Here is a 4,797-nt window from a genome sequence, read left to right as displayed (position 1 = left end):
CGGCTTCCGTCGGCTCCGCCTAGTCAACAATGGGGAGGGGGGCGGCCGCCGAGGGACATGCGCACGCAAACGAGCCCCGCCCCCGGCGCCTCCGAGAGTGTGACGTCCGACGTGGCTCGGCGCGCGCCTCAGATGAGGGGGTGTAGGACGCAGGGGGCGTTTCCAGCGGCGTCTCCATGACGACGTTGCCTGCAAGGGGGTTGGACGAGATGACCCTCGTGGTTCCTTCCAGTTCTATGATTCAGTTCTCGCGCATGTCACTCGAGCGCTACTTCGGATTCTTGGAGGAGTTGGTAGGATCAAGGTGGAGCCGATAGCACCTTTGGTGGGACCGATCTGGGGTGCAGCGATTTTGGCGGAAGGCTTCTGGTGACATAAATAAGATCCTAAAAGAAAACATTTTACTTTTGCCCAAATTGCTTTTGTTTTGTTTTTGGAAGGAAAGAATATCAAGATACAAAAAATAAAAGATTTCTTACATTGCCTTTTTTCCCCCCTGCACGCCGACCGATTACCCAAAGATGGAAAACATTTTAATTTAGCACCACGTTATGGTGAAATATTTGGAAAATTGCATTACATGAGAAATTTACCTAATCCTCGTTTTTGGAAAGGAACAACCTTTTATCTGTTTGTTGGGATTTCATTGAATACATAAAGAAAAATTGCACTTTTCTCTTCCACAGCCCTAGGATAGGTAACATCCAACTGGCTGAACATTTTTCTTGACATGGTAGCCGTTTTTCTTGGTACTCCTTGTGTCTCTGATGGTTTCTTGTTATAGGTTTAGGCTTAGGTTTCCATATGCTGTACCTCATTCTCTCGTTCGCTATGACGGTAGTCTCCATTTGTCTGTATCCTTTTACAAATATAAAGATAACCAGCTGTATCATTTTTTCTTGTGAATGTAACATCCCATGCGAGCCTTGGTTTGGTTTCATTTTTATGCATTTGTCTTAATGAAGTTTTATTTGATACTTGGGCTATGATTAAACTTATTAAACAAAAATATATTCTGGACAACACCCTACCCCTCCTCACATATATTATTTTGTCTGAGGCTCCCTTGTGCTCCAGCTATCTAACACACCACTGTACAAAATATTAATCCAGAACTTATTTTAAGTAGAAAAGAGCAGCAAGGTAACTCCTTCCTTTTCCCCATCTGCAACAATGCTTTTCCAGTTTCTGACCCATTGGTGAGGCATCTAATCATAGCCTGCATTTTTATCAAAGCTTATATGTTTGATCAGGGCTTGTATTTTAAAATGAGCTTAAAGATTTTCAAATGTTTCATGCCAGGCAGAAAGAACCTTGGCAAGATGTTTTTCCTCCTAGACAAGGGGGCCCTTTGATTTATAGCAGAAAACAATTCTCAAAGTCGTAAAAAGGGAATTACAGGCTAAGAGCAAGGTTACACTGACCATACAAATTAAGCATAGGCAAATAGTAAACTTGAGCCATATCTTCTTCCTAAGGTTAAAAAGGTCAAGAGCAATGAGAAGCATCTAGCTGGCAGAAAGAAAGAGAGCATTTTTGGGAAGTCTTTTCTAAAGCTGTTTCTTTCTTAAACTGAGATCCTTTTAAGATTTCTTTTCCTTTTAAAAGGCTACCTATGATAATGTATAAAATATATTAGCTTAAATGTAATTATGCAAAGGATTTAAGAAATGCTAGATTCTTATTTCATATAGTTGTAAGAGTTGTAACTATCCTGAAATTAAGTCAGCCACCAGCCCAGCCCCCCTGCCAGACAGGAGACGCCATCGAGCACTGCTGATATATAGTTGTCAGGCCTTTGTTTAAAAGACCTCCAAAAGAAGGAGATCTTTCAATGATGATGTGAACTCAAGATCCTTGAAGATAAAAATTTAAGATTAACCATCTGTTTTGGAAGGCAATAGGGCAAGGAGGGCAAGAGGTGAGCTGGTAATTAATATTCCTTGTTGAGACACATGTAAGATATATTACTACTTATTTGTCATTTATAGATATAAGAATATATAGCTCTTTGTGTCCCATAAAAGGCAATAGGAAATGGGTGTATCTTTTGTGATTGGTTCTAGCAAACAGCCAATAGGAATTTCAACCAGACTGATTGGACAGAGGCAGCCACAGGAGGAGCAAGGGGGCTGGATTAAGGAAATATAAGTGCTGGCCAGAATGGCAGGCGGCCAGGCCAGAGCTTGGTAACCATATACCACTGTGCCTCTCATTTATTTGTCTGACAAATAAATTACTATTTTAATTTCTCTATTGCTGCGTTGAATATTTCATTCCAGCTAAGCGTTAACCACAAGCAGGGTGCTACATTGGCTTTATTATTTAAAATGTTTTAGACACTGAAGAGGCATGTAGGAGAATTTTGTAAAAGCTAAAATGTGGATGGAGTGCATGTTGGATGTGTGGGAAACCTCACAGCATTCATGCTATATTGACAATCGAGAGCCAGTTTTTGTTTAATAAAAAAAATAGATGGAGCTGCACTCATTTCATCCAGATCTGCTTCCAGCTTACAAGATATTATTTGGGAAGTATCCAGGAAACATCTACCTTCATCAGTAATGACAGGCCAGGAAAATTGAACCTGTTAAACTAGCAAGACAATTGAAACGAACAACATTGGTACTGGGTGTATCTCTGTAAACAGACGTGGCTAAATTACTCTTTTAAAAATGTGGCAGAAGAAACCACACCTGTCCTATTTGTTATATTCCGAACATGTTTCAAGCATACTATCTGTTTCCAACAGAGTCAGGTTTTTATAAGGGCAAGAAATTGCAAATCTCTTTCAAACAGGCACAACTAAGCAATTTTTGTTCTCCTGCAGTTAGCAATCAAATTGCATATTTCCTCCCTCATTGGAAAGCAACGATGTCAAGTTGATAGATATGCTTCATTAGTACACAACAGCTTTAAACTGTGACAAAAACTTCCATACTAAAGCATTCTGAAAATGTTCCCCTGAATACATTTTTTATTTACAGATGCTCAGTACCTGACTTGAACAGATTAATTAAAACAGATGTTTCATTTTGCATTAATGCTACTCATTTCCAGAAAGAGGAGACAAGAGGACAAAGCTAGAAGAGCTGCAGGAGATCCATGACTGGATCTCCTGATGCTTCCTTCTCGCCAGTTTTTATTCTGCAGCTGGGCAGGGTCCCAGCTTGTAGAGCAATCACCGGTTCTCTTTTAATCTTTTCACTGCAATATTTCCTCAGTCTAGATAGCTCCTTCCCCAAAGCTGCTAGGTTGGGAAAGCATACAGATGCCCAATCACTGATATCGCCTCGTGTGACTCCAATGAATCCTCACAAAGTATGTAATATGATACTGGGTACAGACTTAAGCACTGTGCAAAAACACTGCAGGGTTGTCATGAGGATAAAATGGAGGAGGGGGATAGCTGTGCTTGAGCTCCTTGGAGCAAAACCAGGATATATTGCAGGTATTTAGTAGCAAACCTGTAGTAATTTAAGAAGTAAAAATATAAATTTAATTCTTGCATGGTTGTGTGTTTCCTTCACACAAGACACACACAGCAAAATTCTACATGCCCTTGGATCTATAAAACGTGAACAAAAGTACCTCCATAATATACTTTCTGCATAATTTGGGGGAGGAAGGCAGAGCATTTGGTGCAGAGATAGGCAAAGAGAACCAGAAGAAGAAAATGCCATACTGAATTGGACCCAAGTCCCTCTAGTTTAGCGTTCTGAGTCTGGCAGCTGTTGTCAACCAGATTGCTCTGGAAAGGTCAGAGGTGGGGAATGAGTGACTGCTGTCCTATTTGTACCTGAAAGTCTGTTCATCAGAGGGACAGGCCTTTGCAGATGGGGGTTAACTTTAACTATCAGGGCTAATAGCTATTGAAAGATCCATCCTCTCCAAGTTTGCTGAATCCTTTCCAAGACTATTTATGTAGTAGCTTAAGTGGTGTGGCACATTGCTTTTCTATTAACATACATAACTGTGCTGTGTGCTGGGCAGCAATCATAAACCAGATTGTCCTGAAACAAGTCACTTTGCACTTAAATAAGATGACTGCCAGCTGCCTTTCAGCAGCATTAAAAATTACCAAGTTATTACAAGCATTCAGCATAAATACCAAAAGGGGAAAAAAAGAAAACTTTTATTACTTAGTTCCAAATATTACATGCACTTTCCAAAAGTTAAACTCTTAAAACATTTTCAATAGCTTCTTGTCAGTTTGGAGGCAGCAAAGGATACCAGAGACAAATATTTTGAAAAAAGCATTTACAAAAATACATTGCACAAAGTCCTATCTCACGTCTTTAAAAAATAAGTTAGTGTTATGCAAAATATTCCCCACCCCATCAACTTCCCCCATTTGGATTTATACAGGATAATTCTGATTTATATATTTAACCTACAGTTTATGTAACAGCTGTACAGGTTTTAACAAGCTCTTCTCAATAGGCCATTGGTTCTATTTCTAGCTGAACTTAGGCGAGCAAATGGTCTTCTGGAAATAAAACTCTCTATAAATATTTGAGGACTCTTTGTGCAACATACATTAACTCTCCATTTTGTCGTTCCCAAAAGAACAATTATAATAAACTCTCCAAAAAAGCAAAACGTAAGGTAAGATTTTCACACACCACCACTTTCAGGAATCTTTTTCCTAAGGTTTCTAATAATAATTCCAATTTAAAAGATGTCAAGTTGTTGGGGCATGAAACAAGTTCCATGTGTAACAAGAGCTCTAGGAAAACTTCAATTTCTGTCCTGAAGTTCATAACCATGTTATTGTGTGGGTTTGTTTTTTTAAAC

The sequence above is a fragment of the Podarcis melisellensis genome (genome assembly GCF_964234715.1).
Source record: "Podarcis melisellensis genome assembly, chromosome: 14".
Classification (NCBI taxonomy): domain Eukaryota; kingdom Metazoa; phylum Chordata; class Lepidosauria; order Squamata; family Lacertidae; genus Podarcis; species Podarcis melisellensis.
The sequence above is the reverse complement of the archived record's forward strand: the minus strand, read 5'-3'. Positions refer to the sequence as shown.